The sequence below is a fragment of the Pogoniulus pusillus genome, chromosome 29 (assembly GCF_015220805.1).
Source record: "Pogoniulus pusillus isolate bPogPus1 chromosome 29, bPogPus1.pri, whole genome shotgun sequence".
Classification (NCBI taxonomy): domain Eukaryota; kingdom Metazoa; phylum Chordata; class Aves; order Piciformes; family Lybiidae; genus Pogoniulus; species Pogoniulus pusillus.
This window is the reverse complement of record NC_087292.1, coordinates 7,352,823-7,370,664: the sequence shown is the minus strand read 5'-3', so window position 1 is coordinate 7,370,664 and position 17,842 is coordinate 7,352,823. Positions and strand designations below refer to the sequence as shown.

The following is a 17,842-nucleotide window of genomic DNA, read 5'->3' as shown; positions in this document are numbered from 1 at the left end:
ATCTTCCTGTAACCCAAGTCACAAAATAGTTTTGGACAAGCAAGATAATCGTGCAAAGCTTTTAAAATGTGTTTCAGGAATAGTCAACCACTCAATTTAAGAGCAGCCGAGGAAAAACAATTTCTAGCTGATGAGGAAGGTCAAACTGATTTCTTGAACACAGGTAGATTCCTTTCTAAGTCTATGCAAATAGGCATAGCAGCTCAATACAGCTACTATGAGGTTAAACGTAAAGCCTTGAGAGCTGCTAACAGAAGATGAAGTGATTAAAATACATCACTTTAAGGATGTCTTGAGAATCTCGTATGATTGAGATCAAGCTCTACTATGAAGCTTTTCTACTCTAGTTCAAAAATGGCAAGACAATGAAAGTGCTATCAAATAATGCTGTATTTTCATAGTTACCTAGGCTAAAATACAGTTTTGCAAACAGCAATGCAAGGCTTAATTACACATATAAAAGCCTATTTTCCTCTCAGTAAAAAGAGCAGCTTGGTTTTGTTGTTTTACCTTCTCTTAATACCATGTCATTTTAGAGAAATTCTTTTAAATTGAGGTATCATAAATAAATTCCCTTTTTAAGATGGCCTCGTTTTAAAAGAAAATGGATGCTATAAAATTTTACATCAAGTCAGCATGTTACCAAGAAGCTTTTCTGTGTGTTCTGAATTTGATTAATACAAGCCAAGGTCACTTCCTGAAAGATGCCTACCACTGCAGCTGCAAGCAAACTAGACTCCTCTGAGCTCGAAAGCTGGGGGATGGGAAGACAACACTAGCAATGTAACACTGCCTACAAAAATACACTCATTCCAAAACTTGAGTGATATTTAGAAGCATTTACTACATTATCACAGAAGTAACCTATTAAAGTCTCAGTCTGTATAATCACACTTTCAAGCAGAAAAAAAACACCCACAATGATACACCAACACGTCTGCAAGAAATTAATAATTCCAAGGACCCTTTACTGAACTTTATGCAATTCCCTTGAAAATGTACTTTGTTTCTTTATTTCAACTCTGTATGTTTTGTTATGCAGCTCATGAAGCTTAGAGGAGACTGCCCTTGAATTAACAGCATGGCTCAGCCCTACTGAGACTGTAAGGCTCCACCCAACCTACACTGTGTCTTATTCTGAAGCCGTTTAAGAAAAACATCTCAGGAAAGCATGCAAGCTCTTTCCAGAAGGTTACAGCACACATTTTTCCCCGTTTCTGAAGCCTACACCTATTGTTTACAAAACCAGTTAAAATTAGCTTTGTGCACCTGTAGTTTTAAAGATGTTTTTAAAGTTTTTCTTTAAAAAAAAGAAAAGAAAACAAAAAAACCCATACATGCCACATTTGCATTATTCACAAGGACAAACAGATTTAGGTTCTTCCATTCCCAGACAGTTAAAGCTTACAGGTCACGAAAAGACGACCAATACCAAACAAAAGAGTGGTGTGGTTTTTTTTTTCTTTAAGTACACAAACAAAGATTCTACATTTTTTGAGTACCACAGGGGAGAGGAAGGGAGGAAAGGGTTGCTGAAACATTTAAAACCACACACCAACACACATTTCCACGAGGGCATCTGTTAGTGTAGGAAAGGGGCCCCAGCACACACACACTTACACTCCTTTTAATACACTTTATCTTTAAAACTGCCTTAATAAACTCAACATTGTAACTGAACTTTTGTACTAGGCTAAAATTAGGAGGATCTGCTGAATGAAAGTTAATTTTGACAAACCGGTGCACTAAAAAGAAAAGAACATTGCTGGGTTTGGGGCAGGCATCTTTGCCCAAAATAGAAAGCTACAGTAAAGCATATCATTACCTATGCAGGCACAGCTACATCTGCGGTTAAGCATGTCTAACATTTTCCATCACAGAAGCCTGTTCTAATTCTTTAATGACTCGCTCACACACCCCTCAGAAGTACTTTTTGTGGAAGACTTGCATAAAATTGGTTCAGACCTTTAAAAACAGAGTGGAAAATTCAGCTGAACACACTTTAATTTCAGTCTGAGAAGTTAAAGCTATAGGAGAGAAACAGATCAAATGTCTGAACAAGCTAAACATCACCCTGAAGATGCATACAGTCTGTGAGTGTCTTCAGACTTGGAACATGCTCAGGTTTGTTTTAAACCACTTGGTGAGATAAAATACTCGAGGGTCTCTGCAAGTAAGCTTTGTCCCTGCACAGCTCCTCCACGCTGACAGGACAGAACATGCTTTATCGCTGTATTATAAAGATCAAGAGCAGCTTCGCTTTTAACCCTGGCAGCTACAAAGCAGCAGTTAGAGTGCCTGGCAGCACAGTAGCTGGTGAACAGGGACATTTTTTCTAGGTTGTACTGCCCCACCCATACACGACATCCACAAAACACAAGGCAGCAGTAGGCTTAAGGACTTAGCAAAGGCCACCCATTCCACTGCAGCCGTTTCAAGATCCAGACTGAAAGAGGCAGTTGGTCTTAGCCAGCAGAGCTAAAGCCTATGCCACTCTAGTGGCTAGCCCATGCAGAACACAGACACAGTCCAGGGACCAAGGTGGTGTTGGAACTGTTCTTTGGGGTTCCAGATGACAACCTTGCTGGCAAACAGCAGAAATTTCCCTATGGTGAGTTATACTATTATTTCCATAAGCATTTTAAAGGCATACAAGAAGTTACATGAGAATACTAAGGTTGTGAGAATTCAAAAACTTTAGAACAATTTTATCAACTCTAATCCGGAACTTCTTCCTGTAAGCCTTGTTGCACACATGTAATTAAACGGATGGCTGTGCAAATGGCCTGGGAGACTATGTGGGACTGCTACCCACCAGTTCAGAGAAGACTACTATAGACTTATGTCTGCTGTGTCATCTCCAAAGCATGTTTGTTTTACTACACGGTGACAGTGGTCTCAAAGTGGAGAACTGAAGCCTGTCGAGGACCTGTATCCTGATGTGGACTTTACGCAACATGGACATGTAGGGAATTTCAGTGACAAATTAGGCCGCTGGGGATGTTTCCTAGGAAGAACAAACACTGATCTATACTGTCTTGATTATGACTGATCACGACTTTCAATTAAGAATATTCATTTAGAGCAGACTTTAAACTGGCATTTAAATCACTGATTTCAATATTGAAAATGTTTACCCCCACCCCAGGAAGGGCACACGAGCAGGAAAGAAATACAGTCCATAAATCACATTGACCTGCCTTAGGCACATTTTGTTAGTCAGCAGATGATGTACTTATGGACATTTATTCATGCATTTGCACAAGAACTAAACTGTAGAATTAATGTGAGTAAATATACACTGTAGAACAACTGATTTTAATCAAAGTTCTGAAAATACTTCCATTAAGAAAAGAGTAGATTCATATTCTGAAAAATTGTTTTTGAGTGCCATAAGGAAAGAGCAGAGGTGAAAGCAGCTGTCCATCGGGGGTTTCCATATCACAGATGTACAAGCTCACACAAACCAGCTTCAAGGAGTCAAATGCCTGGTATGTTAGAGTGCTTTTGAGAATTCTGCTTGGTATCTCTTTTCATCAGACAAAAAAAATTAATCCTTTTTAGTAAGTTATTGAAAAACATGCATCCCCTTTAATTTTAAAATTAGATTGTTATCCTCTGATCTAATAACAATAAAAGGCCTGCTAATTAAGTTTTCTGAGGTTTTGGCATATCTAAGCTCTCAAATTTGAGAGTACAAGATTAGAGACTAAAACCAAAGTAAGTTACCAAAGGATGGAAATCAGAAATAGCTGAAGTTTTCAATACATATTACAAGTGTAATTTACTTCATTGTAAGGAATAAGTACAGCTATTTAAAACAAAGGTGACATTTCTGAAGCACAGTTTGACCTTGAAATATGTAAATGTTCCTAGCTCAATGCTGTAATTAAAACTTGATTAAGTTTTTGAGTGTACACAGGTACATTTAGTACGGCTGCAAGAGGGGTTAATTTAGTTCAGCACAAATGCATACCACTCAGAATCTGAAGTGACATTGTCTAGCTACACTACACCAATAAATCTGAGCATTTCATTAGTTAAGATCCCCTTTCCACCATTTTCTGATATATCCTACTATGTTTCATATTCATAGTGACAAGACCTCAGTAGAATACCTTCAGCTAAACTACAAAACAAAGGCAGAATAGAATCACTCCCAAATTATGTTAATTTGTCTTTTCACAGTAGTCAGGTTTTATCTTGTTATATTTCAAATTCTGCCCACCTGCTGTGTACCAGTGGTTATACCACAGAGCATCTGCACAAGTCTGAAAGCTGTAATGCTGCTTTGCACATCACTGTTAGACTCAAAAGCTTACATTTCAGGAGTCAGCTATCTAAAAAACAAGCTAAAATGGAGAAGGAAAAAAAACACACACAAAAGTCAGTGTATTTGTTCAATGCTATACTAAAGAATAGCATCTAGGGAGGTATTACAGACTGGAGAGTTGCAGAATATCCTCAGAGCCCTACAGCAAAAGAGAATCTTTACTGCCTGCAACATGTTAATTTTCAGTTTTCAAATGGTGGTTAATGCAGGAATCAGTTCCAGACAGCCTATGGAATCCCTATTATAAGGGATTTTTAAGTGAGAAAACCTTTGACCAACAAGTTCTAGTTTCATCCAGTGTTTCGACTGATGCTAGCACCACTTCTCTTACTGTCAGTAAAATGTTGTGATCAGAAACATGGTCATAGACTGGAACCACTATAACAATGGACTACTAAGCCAAGAGAGTACTTTACAAATGATCCTACTTTGTCTTAATTTTAAGATGTATGGCCACAATTTTTGGTACTGATTTAAGTAGATATGCTTTGTTAATCTCATGTGCCCCTTACATTTTGCACCCTTCCATTAATACTCCAAATCTTTACTGGACACAAAGTAGATATTTCTGACCACAACATGAGTTCCTACCATTGTGGACTTTTTCCCCCAACCTGAGACAAAGCAATGTGATTTTGAGTAAGGCTTTCAATGCCCTCTGAACATTTTTTTTTGTCCAAAACTTTGTATTCTTTGCTCAGAATTTCCACTGCATAAAACCCTCCTTATTCTAGTTTTCCTGATGTTGTATCAAAACCCCACAACTTAACTTTCATTAAAAGATAGTTTTCTACAAGTCTTTCTCTAAACTTCCTCAGATTCCTGCAGCAAGCACAAAATCAGCTTTGTTCATTTAAGGTTTTTATACAAGTGGCACTTCTCAAATACTGATATTTGTCTGCAGATCTCTCTAAAACAACACCACCATCTCTAGCATGTAAGTAGTTTTAGGAAGATGTGCAGCCATTCTAGAAGTTAGTACAAGAGGTCAGTGACTGCCAAAAAAAAGAAGAGATCATATCCTTCCCCTAGAAGAGCCAAAACCATTTGTAATGTTCTGCAGATCCAGTTGTTTCCTTATTTGTAGATAAATGGCCAAATAGTTGTGTAGTTCCCAACATTAGGAAACAGTGATATAGAGAAAATACCAAGATAGAACTACTGTTCTTTCTTATGACTGCTTTTTCTTACAAGCATTGCATCTTCAGTTTCCATACAAATAGACCAACTGAACTGTATCTTACATTCAATAAAGCTCTGAGTTGGGGAACCAGTGTTTGAGCATTCATCTGCCAGTAAGACACCCAACATGCGTCCACCACAGTTCATACAGCTCATGTTCTCTTTCACCAGACTTCCAGGTCATTCTATGGTTTTATTCAAAAGTTTAACTTGTTGCTAAACTTTCAAGTTAGTATTTAGCCATACCTGCACACTGGGAGCATTTATGAAGTATATGAAGAATGGTAACTGATTAGCATCAGTCAAGCATTTGTGTCATAACTGGAGTGTATCAGCTACACACTAATGTGTTTGCTTGTCAGTGAACACCACACTGCACTTGTCCAGTTTATGGACCGTCTGCTACAGCACACCATACTTAAGAGAACTCTTACAGGAGAAACTACATTTAGGTACACCAATCTTTTATTATTCTCCTAATAATTATGACAGCACCCAAAATTTACTATATTGTTTTCTATAGGCATGGCAGAGTTTATTTCCTGTTTAAAGCCCACTAAGCACTTTTAGCATACCTAACAGTCCATTAAAAGTTCAGAAAGACACAAACCCTTACCTACACTTGAGCTTTCACCAATAGGAAGCTTATTTTGTTAGATTCTTACAGATGAAGCCTATAAATAACAGTGTACATACAATAACAGGAAAAACACAGCATGCCATGGAGAGAAAACACAAGAAAAGATAGTACAAAACTTAAGCCTGATGCTTTTTTCTCCAAGACAGAATTAATGACATATTGTGATTTTGGGTTTTTCACTGCAAGCAGATTTATGACAGACAATATCCTCTGACAAGTGCCTCCATGCAGTCAAGAGCAAAAGTTATTTATCTTTTCTCTCCACCACATATTATATACCTCCACATGTCATCTGTCTGCACATCACTTAGGAACTGCATCATTTTAATGAGCACAGCTACCTGAAACAGTTTTTGTCTGTGTTCTGAACAGATCATTCTCTGAAGGTTTTTGTTCCACTGTCTCCTTTTACTTCAACCTTACCTTATTTTAACCAAGCTTGACTTTTATTTCAGGGCACCTGCTAAACTGCAGAGCAAAGAGGTTGATCTTATCACATGAGATTATTCTGAAGGAGGTACTTCCTTTCTCGAGACCAAAATCCCATTGAATGTAATGTCTAGACAAGTTAGCAACAAAACCAACCAAACAAAAGCCACTGTTTGCATCATATCCACTTTGGACCCAAAACAGCTTTAGCAAGAAAATGTCATTTCATCACCACTACACCTAAAAAACCCCAACCTATAAAACTCTTCTGAGCAAAGTATTCACATCACTGGTTATTTGATAAAGAAGAAAACTCTAGTGTGATCCAGAGAATCAGAAACTAAGAGACAGATATGCACACAACATCTTTCAAAGGCACAAGTACCCACCTCAAGCCTATTAGCATTAGATACTATCATACACACTGAGGCTAGATCATAGCATGCATTTCCTCAAGCTTAAGCTAGATGCAAGAGAGCAAACTATATACAGTAATAATATAGAACATAAGTAAATTCCTTTATTTTACTGAGGTAATTAAAACTTCTTCCCTTTTCCTAATCCCCAAATATTGGTGTTTTCTCTGGATCACTTCACAAAATAAATGCAGTCCTGGACAATTAAGTCTTGCAGAAGACTTACCTAGCAGAGTGTTCTCTCTCCAACAGAAGCCAGCAGGAATGCCTAGAGAGAAAAAAGGTAAGCATATCAGTGTTTCAGCATACTCTCAGACTTTACAATCTACAGCTCAGGAATTTCCTGGTTCAAAAGGACTGAGTTTCCCAGCAGCTAGATTTCACTTCTGCATAAGTTTAAAAAGAAATGCAGGGAAATTACTACAGCTAAAACATTCTTTGGCAGGCAATTCTGCAGTTAAGCTCTGCACTATGTGAAAACATCAGGTTTTTATTTTTCATTCTGTCATCTGATAACAAGGAGGAGGAGAATAAATTAAACGACTGAAGAAAACACTTCCTAACTGTTGATTTTCCACAACACTTAGGGTTATTTTGTTTAGATTCTCCTTGTACCCTCAAGTAAAAAATAAAACCCACGTGAAATTTAAAAAAAAAAAACAAACAAAAGCAGAGGAAGATCAAGTCTACTATACACTTCTTGACACAGCATTGACTAGAGTGACTGACTCAAGAGAAAAACATAACAGGACTGGAGACTGATGCAGTGTTCTAATTTTTGCCTTTTTCTTCACTGATAACTCCTAATGCTCCACTTTTGAACACTTGTTTTGACAGAATACTTTTGTTTCGTTTGCAACTGAGTGGAAGAGAACTGGATTTAAAAAACGACAAATCTATTGGATACAGCAGGTCTGCTTCTCCCTTAAGACTTCACTTGGATTTAGGACGCTCCTCCTTCAAGTGCTAGGGATATATACAGCCCCTCACCAAAAAGAAAAGTTTCCTAAACCACCATTTCTTATTCAATGGCCAACCTGACAGTGACTGTAATTAGTACCTGTAGTCATCAAATCTACATTTTTAGAAGACAAAAAGATCAGAGGTAAGCAAGCCTCTATCAGAATCTCCTCCCAATGAAGTCAAGAAATCAATTTACAATCAGTGAAATTAAGATCTATGCAAAAAGCAGCACAAAGAACACCAGGAATTTCTGTAAGGCTGTGATAACAAACTCCATAAAGTGAAATATCTAATTTACCACACAGGATTTATCCAAAGCCCAAGAAAACAAGTGTTTGTTTTATGCTTTGACAACAAAGACATTTCAGTTGTCTTAAGTCCTCAGCAATGCATTTTGCCTTTATAGAAACCATAAAAGAAATAATCTTTGTAAGACTTAGAAATCCTGTCTCCAAGCTTGACCTTTGCATTAAATTTGTAAAGTAACATTCAGATAAGATATTCAAAATGTAAACAAAGCAATGACAGCAGCTTTGTGTCACGACACAGTTAATTTCAATACTTTTAATCAGTGAGAAACCAACTAAACAATACACAATTCACAATACAATCCTTGTAAAAGCTGGAAAAGATATTAAGGTTCATGTCAAGTTCAACAAGTTCTATTTTTAACTTTAGTCAAGTCCTTTCTCATTAGCAGTAGCTTTATATTTGAGAAAGGATTAGAAGCAGCTAGGAAGTTAGCTTGATAGAGAAATTCATATGTTATAAAACTAAATTTTCAGCTTAACAAAAAAATTCAGTTTAAGTTGTGAATCCCTAGCCAATACTGCAATCTCTCATTGTCACCAGATACCAAATCAAGGCTTAGAGAAAGCCGTTTAAAAGCATTAATTAGTTGCTTGCTATGCTTTTTTCCCAGAATCATTGCTTTGCAAGTCTAAGTTTCATTGCACATTAGGGAAAAAAAAAAAAAATCAGACGAATTTTGGACTCCCCCTTTGCTTCCAGCTCAGAGAAATGTAGCCTTCACATCCACACAGCTTGACACTAATGTAACGACTTCTTAATACCTTCTCAACAGCAAACTTTTGGACCCCGCTGTAAAACCTGCTGAAGGTACTTTTAAAGCATTTCACAAGATCAAACCAATCCTACCAATCTCATGACTGACTTACTATGAAAAAGCAGAGTTTACATAATAGTGAACCGAAAGAAGACAACGCCTTTGAAAACAAGCCCAGCACTTCTGCATTTCAAGGATGCTAACAAATACTGAAGAGGCATGAGCATCTGCTTGTCTTTAAGAGATAACAAATGTTTTTGAGCACTCCTGGATGTAAGCACCGGCATCACATGAGAGATAGCTTTGTTTGGAGGCCAGAGCTCTTTCAAGAAGTTCGTGCCACTAAAACTACCTGTTTTCCCTAGAGATAGTGTTAACACTAGCAGAAACCATGACACATTTGTATTCATACGGCAGATACTGAAATCTTTCTGATGACTGCCAGCAAAACAGCTAATTAAAGGCCATCCCCATGTTACTTTACTGCATGTAAGCAGTAACTTATTTTCTTTGAGACGCTTGAGCCAGGAACTTCTGCTCTGTTGTGGTGATATGTAACTGCTATGGAACTTCGCATTTCCAAGATGCCAGCAGTATCTCTGTAGCTAGAGCAATAGAAAAAAAATGTTGTGGTAAACTTTTGCCTGGAGACAGTTTAGTCACATCTGGGTATATAGCAGCAAAACCAAGATAAACAAATTATCCCAAATGGAAGACAACCAAAATATCTTCATTCTAGAAGCTGTATTTTCAGCTTATCTAAATTAAAGCACTTAAGTATTCTTTGTTTTATCTGACTCCTGATCTGTGCTTTTGTCCTTCTGTTTCTCTAGCTTTTTGACAGAGATACAATCTAGGACCGCAAGCACCGAGTGCATGGAGTAAAGCAGATTCAAGATAATGCCACATTCTCAGACTTTGTCAAGAAATTCTTCTCGGACTTAAGAATGAGGAAAGAGCTGCTAAAATAGCAGCTTAAATTGATTAGAAATGCAGACAAATAGTTTACACTTTAGGCTTGTTCCAGACATGCTTCCAAACAGTACCAGTGGCAGATTTTTTCAGGAAAACTAGCCATTTTGGCAAAGTCCACTTGGTATAGCCTCTCCTAAGCGTTGAAGTTTTAATATTAAAAGCTGCTAAATCTGTTCTGCAAAGCATATTTACAAAATGGTTTTATGTAACAAATATGAATGCAAATTCCTCCAGCCATGACACTATAAACTAACTGATGGTGGCAGGTCTTGTATTGAGAACTCCATCAACTGCTTAATTGTGCTCCATACCACCTCAACTTCTGTAAAACAATACTGAAATGCATGAGGACTTCCTAAGCAAGTATACAGAGAAGTCAGAGCAGTTTGGGGCATCTCCAGCTTGGAGGTGAGTTTTGTAAATTCCCAGGAACATGCTAAAAAAATGTTACCCTAATATACAAGGCAAGTTAGAACAAACTACTTTTTCAGCTTATTCTTTTGTAGGGTTTATGGGTGGGGCTTTGTTTTTCTTTTAGACTAAGCAATAGTCCTAGCTGTACCCTTACTCTAACTGATGTAGCAGCTCAAGTCTCCCCAGTGCTGTTAGTTACTTGTTTTTTCCACTGTTGATACTATGGAGCCAGCGAAACTCTAGAAGAGAAACATTCCGTTTCATGCACAGGTTTTTGCTGGTTTGGGGTTTTTTTTGTTGGCAGGGTGGAGTTTTTTTGTTGTTTCGAAGCAATAACAGTATATTAAAATCTTTTCTAAATGAATCAATCTGTGGTGAAGTGCCTTGCTAACTTTGTGGGAAAGAAGAAAAGCCTGGAAGATTTGCAAGGTTTTTATTATTCCAGAAAAAAACAAGTCTAGACTGGATTGACATTACTAAATCACAAGGCTCACTAACAGAAGAAACTTTCAGGGGAGTGAGTGTGACTCTAGGAAAGTATCCAACCTTTTGTTCAAAGCATTACATTAAAAAGTTTAAAGAGCCTTGCTACTGCAAAGAAAAAAAAGGCTGCTGAAGTGGCTGAGGTAATTAGTATAGCTAAACTTGAGTCCATTTTGGCTATGGCCAGTGCATATATCTGGAATGAAACACTGACACTGTCTAGGCTCATTAGCTCACCTGCTTTAGTGAAAAGGTCTCAACTAGCTGCATCCTCAAGAAGTCTTTAACAGCTGTGAAGATCAGGCTCTCTCATGAACTCTTGGATAGTTCTTAAATAGTAATAGTATACTGTAAAATATCATGGCAGTGGAGGAAGGCTGAGCCACAAGTGCAGCCTGGTCACTTCTGGAAAACCCTTGAGTGCAGGTGAAGTGAAATACTGATTTTTTTTCCTCATCTTAAGCAGATAATAGCTGCTCGACAATGGGTTCTTTTAATTGAAGTTCGCATGAATATGCCTTAGATAGCTTTGAAGTTACCTTTAACCTTGAGTGGAGACAAGATGTTGCATTCTGCAAGAATTTAGCTTATGTATGTACAACACTACCATGAAGCTTAGCACAGGTTTGTAAGCCAGTGCAATCATCCTGTGGTGACACAGAGGATGGCACTGGCAGCCTGAGGGTGGTAAGCCTGCATCTCAGCCTGTTAAGCATGTCCCTAGATATTAGTGATGCAGACACTGGCCATGTGGCTCAAATTATTTCTCTGAAAATACTTCCCTCTATATGCAATTTCTTAGTTGCCTGTGTAACAATGTTTATTTTGTAGAGAAGGAAGTGCTTGCATGTGGCACCACTTCACATCATGTGGAAATGACTTGTGTATCATGCCCTGGAAACCTCTCTTCTGTGGCACAGATGAAAGTTGTGCTTTTGCCATGGCTTCACACAAGCGCAATGGACACAGCAGTATTTTCATGCTACGTTGCATGTTCAAATTTGAACAGGCTGCTTTCCTTGAAGAAGATACAGATACTTAATATGAATGCCTCTAAGACCAGTCTTACTAAGGCAGAGGTTTTTCTTAACTCACTTCTACTAACACTTTGAATTAACATTTATTGTGGTTCAGGTTTGTTTTACTGAGTGTGGAAAGCGACTGAATTACCAACCTGGTATCCTTGGCTCTTTTGTCTTCATTCTCTCTTTAAATATATGTATATCCTGTTAATCTAGAAATAGAAGCACCAGCTCACCTATTATTTCTGTGCAGTACTGACAGTACTCCAAAAATGAAGCTTCTTGGGTTCTGTGGACAGTGAGCATTAAACCTACTTGTATAAAAATTCCATCATCCCAACTCTTAAAGGTTTCAAAGACTTAATTGATTATGTTTCTTTAAAAACAGACATCTCTAAAGCCAGTTCTAGAGAATGGCACCAAATCTAGATCACATCTCAAGAAGTAATCCCTGGCCCACAGCTCTAGAGATGCTAAGATTATTCATTACTCTGGGGACCTCTCTGAAAAGTATTTCATAGCAAAAAGATACTCAAGTCAGGCACATGGGAACTAACGTCTCTTAAAACTTCAAACTACTCAGAATGGGGAGGGTGAAGGGAACTGGAACGGGACACACAGACCAGCTAATACATATTTTCCAGAGGAAGGTAGGAGAACTTGGTCTGTTCAGGCTAAAAAGCAGAAGAGGGATTAAATCACCAGCTGCACACATTAAGTTCTCAAAACAAAAGCTTGCCACTTTCTGAAAGAGGTTTGACATCTAGACAGACATAATATCAACTGCTGAATCTAATGGCTGCTTCTGTTGCTATCATGCTACTATTTTAGGCTGTGAAATTATGCAAAAAATAAAGTGGAAAAGCAAGTTTAAATCCCCAAAGGAAAACCAAAAGTCACCAAAAATACACAGTAGCTTTTACTATTCAGGTAACTACCCAAAGCAAAGAAACCACTTTGTGCTATACTGAAACTTGATCGGAATGGCAATCAATGTTATGCAGGTAGTATAACAGAATCTCTTGTAACCTCAGACATAAGATCAACTTCACAAACAGCCTCTTCTCTAACCTTATCACTGAATCACTGTGCAATAGACTGAAAATGCTGCTAAATGTATTTGACATTCTCTAACTCCATCCACAATGTTAGAATGTGTGGTAAAAGCAGCCCCTAATTATAAGGAGCTCCAAATTCTCAATCCAGCATGAGTTTTCACATTCTTGTCTTAATTTTTCACTAGGGCAGGCAGTCATTTTTGCACCATAAGCTTCAGGCTTGGGCACCCATTGCTATTCAATTTCTTCAGCTTCTACAGATTCTATTTCTGGTTTGCTTTTAAGCAAGACTATTTTCACACCACTGATATTACTTATGATTTACATTTCAACTAAAATCTGTACCTTGATGATTCTAAGAGTCTTCAAATACCTGACGGAGATACACACAGAGTAATTAAGGAGAATCTCCTTTCCCTCAATCCCAAAATAAAATACTGCTTTGCATCCCTATTGTTGCTTTCTCAAAGCAGAAGGAAATTCATTTCCTGAATTGTTTGGTGTAGATATTTTGCTTAAGCAGCAAGCACTCCAGGCTACAACTGATGAGTGACCTTGAGATAGCTCTTAGAAGGCAGTTGCCATAGTAACACCACCACAAATGTGGTACATCCTCAGCTGACACCACCAATCTGGTGCAACGGATCCATAATAAGTACATCTACCCTGTGTTAGCATCTCAATATTTAAGGAGGAAGTGACTAGAATATATATTTTTAAGTATGATTTCAAAAATCTCATGATGAGGTAGACACTGGATATCCTGGAGGAATACAAGTGAGAGATGCTATAGAAGTCCACACAGGGGAACAGTTAAAGTACCCTAAAATAACACTGTACTGAAAGTTAAAGCTATTCAATGTTAATGTAGACAGCAGTCCTTAGCCCAGGAAATAAGTCTACTGAAGCAGCTTTGCAGTGGCACATCACTATAAAATAAAGTTTGTTGTCTTTTCTCAGGTTTTCTAATACAAATTTAACTTTATGGAGCCACACTGTGTCCAATTTAAAAGCAAAATGTGAGCACAGTGGATTACTGCTGCACACAAGAACATTCTGTCTCACCTGTGTAACCTCTGCACTTCGAATAAACTTTGAAACCAACCTGGCACTAAGAAATGGTATTGCCCCAAAGGCTTTTTTTCCACATAGCATGCTACCAGTTCTTGTGAGCTCTAAAAGAGGAAGAAAATGGTGAATCACCATTGAAATGTCAATAAAATCAAAACATGTGGAACTGAATGGTGCTAGGTAACAGAAACGTTCAGTGAAACCATTTCTGTTCCAAGACAAAGGCTTACTGACCAGATTAAGGCAGTTAATTATAACCTAGCAGTCAGACACTGGTTTGCTTTAAACTGCAGATCCAAGACACATCTTTTTCTTAAACTCAAATCAGCTGAAAAGGCCAATCACATAAGTTCCATAGTGTATTGATGTTCAAAAGATGCCAAGACATTTGGATGTTCCAATTAGAAACACCAGTTAGGACTGTTCTGCCTCTGACAAAGTTAGCTCACCTCATGGATTTGCCTTTATCATGAAGGAATGCATTTGTTGAACTTCCATGAATGGAATTTCTGAGTTAGCTAAGAGTTAGTCCCAGTCACACACTTTAAAATAGGCTCCAATCTAAAGACTTGGGGCCCCATAGTTAATTCAGTCAAACAAATATCCATGGTGGCCAAAGATCTCCTGCATCTATAAGTGTGACATCTATAAGTGTTGACAGCAGACAGGAATAAAGTTTCCCAGGCAATACTAACCAGACATTTAACAGCTCTAAAAAAAGGCAAAACAAACCCAAAACAAACAAACAAGCCAACCACAGTATTCTGGCAACTGTGCAGTTACCAAATGCTGGGCTGGGTTACTTTTGGAGGTCTGTAAACATTGTCACCTTGGCTCATACAAGTATTATCTGAGACTGATGGTCCTCTCAATTATTGTTCTGTGCCACTCTTCCTACTTTCATCAAGTCTCTGAAGTAGCAAGTAAAACAGCTACATTCTGAACTGCTCTGAGTCCTATCAATCTGTGCACAGGCACTGACAGATTTCTTTTGAATGATCACCAACACTGAATAATAGGTTTCCATCTAGCAGTAGCTTCCCATAGTAAGCATACTTTCATTGGAGTACAATAACTTGTCTTTGGTTTGCATGCAGATGTTTTACTTCAGCTGTACAGGTTAACCTCAGAAACTACCTAGACTTGAAAGGCACTCTTGGGATAAAATAAGACAAATCTATGCACAGACCTTGTTCTGTACTGTTCTCCCCTTTGGTTTTTTTCTCTACAGTAAAAGAAATCTCCAGGCTAAAAAGTTTATTCTTGATTCTGTGTATGTCAATCTACTCTGCAAGCTCATTTAGAAATATCTACTGCCAGCTACTAAACATCTTTCCTGTTCTTAGACCTTAACCTAGAAACCATGAAGTCCCTTACCATCTATGAAGGACCATTCATTACAACAGCACAGAAGAAATGGACCTTAAGAAGGCTTCTAATAACAAACCCCAATATATTCTAACTCTACAATTCTGTTAAAGATCCTTCAGCCCTAGACCAAAGAGATGCTGATCTTATGAGCCTCTACAGCAGTTATCAATCTGATAGACTGATTCTACCCCAAAAGACTTATTGCATAGTGAGACTCAGTCCTCTCACTATGTTAGTCTGCTCAGCAATGTGTCTATGTGCTATTAACCAGCAGAGTGTTTGCTGGTTGCTCAACACCAGTTTTCAGAGTGGCACTCGATGTATATATTTAATCCCAACTGACTTAAGGGAAATTGGTTTGCCAATGCAGATAGAAAGAGGTAATGAACTATGAGTAACACATAATTAGTAACTCCATCAACTGTTTCTAGTACAGCCCTAGGGTAGACAAAGGGTGCCCTAATTTCTCCTACACCCAGATATCACTTGAGTCCTTCCTCTGTAGCAACATATTTGCTTCAGGAAGAGTCCTACAGGAACTCCATGCAGTTCATGTGTTGTTCATGACTGTGGCTCCTCTAGCACCACCCAAAATATTCCCTCGTACCAAGACAGGTGTTTGTGCAGTGACAGGCAAGCTGGCAGCCAGAAGCTGTCTGGGAGGTTTTGGTCAGTTTTGGGCTTCAGGTGTTTTGTTGATGGGGAGGGAAGGGATGGACAATTTTGAGTTAAACCTGTTTGCTGACTGAAAGACTCTCAATCTTGGAGTAAGAAGTAACAGAAAGGAGGCACATAGCTTTGACTGGGCTTGAGATCTGTGGGCCTGTACCACGCTGCCTTAGAAAGCATTCCATGGGAATGCAGTTAAAGGGTTCTGGTTTTAGTCTCAGTTAATACTGGAAAGAAGCCTGTTTGCTGTGATGTTGCTAGCTTCTTACACAAGACACCACCTTTGCTCCCACCCCAGCATTTAAGCAAAAAAAACCTCTCAACCCATTATAAAAAGGATTCTCTACTCCCTAACCCCAAAGAGCATAAGTCAACAGTAAATATCTGTAGTGACAGAAAGACAAGGCACATTCAAAGTACAGAGTCCTCTAGATCTTGGAGAAAGGTCAGGGAGTCTTTTTGTAAACATGAACAACTTCAAGAGAAAAGAGCTTCAAGGTAGACAAATGAGGTTGAACCTGTAGATCCCTTCAGTTTGATTTTTACCAATGTATCTGAAGCTATAATAATTTTATAAGTAACCATCAAATAGATTTTAAAGTTAACTGACTTATGAAGGAATAGGATTAGAAAATTATGTAGTTCCTAATGTCTCTTCCTTTATTATATCAAAGATGCAACAATTAAGATTTCTGTTTTAGCAACATGTAGCCCTACTGGAAATGTTAGTCCAGAATTTCTACCAGGAGCAAGAAAAGATGGGTTGTCATTTGGCAGCAATCACCTAGCAATAGTAACAGCACTAACTGCAGAAGAAATGGAAGGCAAAATTAATATAAGCAATAGTTGATACATAGCATGAGAGTGGTTTAAGCACACTCTTATAAGCAAGAGCTTATTTTCTTGACAATTATTTTCAGGCATCATCTGCTCACAGAGTAGCTTGAAGTTTGTCAGAATAAGACTTCTAACTGAAATCCCAGCAATACAAGCATGCCTGCATGTTATTAAAGGAAATAGTGGAAAATTTTGCAGGCTGACATCCAGAACGTCTGCGGTTCCTTTTCATATTTCTCTCTTCTTGCAGCGCAGTTATTAGACCAGAACTTCAAATTTTTTAATTATTTTTTTAAGAAGCCTGGAAATTTCCATTGCTGTAAAAGACTTTTAAAAAGCTTTCTCAAATGTACAGCTCTTTTTTTTTTTTTAAACACACACCTGCCTAGACAGAATCTTTCATTTAAACAAAAGTTTCATCAATACGGCGCAGTACTAAGATGTGAGTGGAAGGAAAAATCTTTGCTTTAATACCAAAAGCATTGCTTGGCCAATCTGAAATGTTATCGTACTACATATTAATCTTTTGAGGTCATCTGAGGTCCAGCTACAGACAGATGGGTAAGACAAAGCAGTTCAGGATAAAGCTACTTTGTGGCTGTACTTTGAATAGAAAATACAGTGGAAGTCAATGCAAGCTATCCTGTCCCTATCAAGTGATGGCTCTCCTTGAATTTCCTCAAATCTCCATTCATTTTGCATCCCACTGGATCCTACTCCCCATACCTATTACCTTATGATCTCTAACACAGTCAATACAAGTCTGACAAGTTTGCACCTCACCTCTACAAGTCTTGTTTAGAAGCTTCAAACACACAGCACCACAAGATTAGATGCTTCAACAGAAAACCCACAGGTGTAACACGAAAGTCTTCAGAAGCTGCTCCAGGCAGTGTAGGTATTTGCTTTTATC

General features: G+C 38.1%; 1 protein-coding gene across 1 annotated transcript in view; it reads right to left on the bottom strand.

The window, feature by feature from the left end:
- NCOA3 (nuclear receptor coactivator 3) overlaps positions 1 to 17,842 on the bottom strand; it is an 81,608-nt gene that overhangs the window by 55,822 nt on the left and 7,944 nt on the right. The window contains exon 2 of the mRNA XM_064167573.1: positions 7,227 to 7,268. The gene's annotated coding sequence lies outside the window, so the exon portion shown is untranslated. The remainder of the gene's footprint in view (positions 1 to 7,226; positions 7,269 to 17,842) is intronic.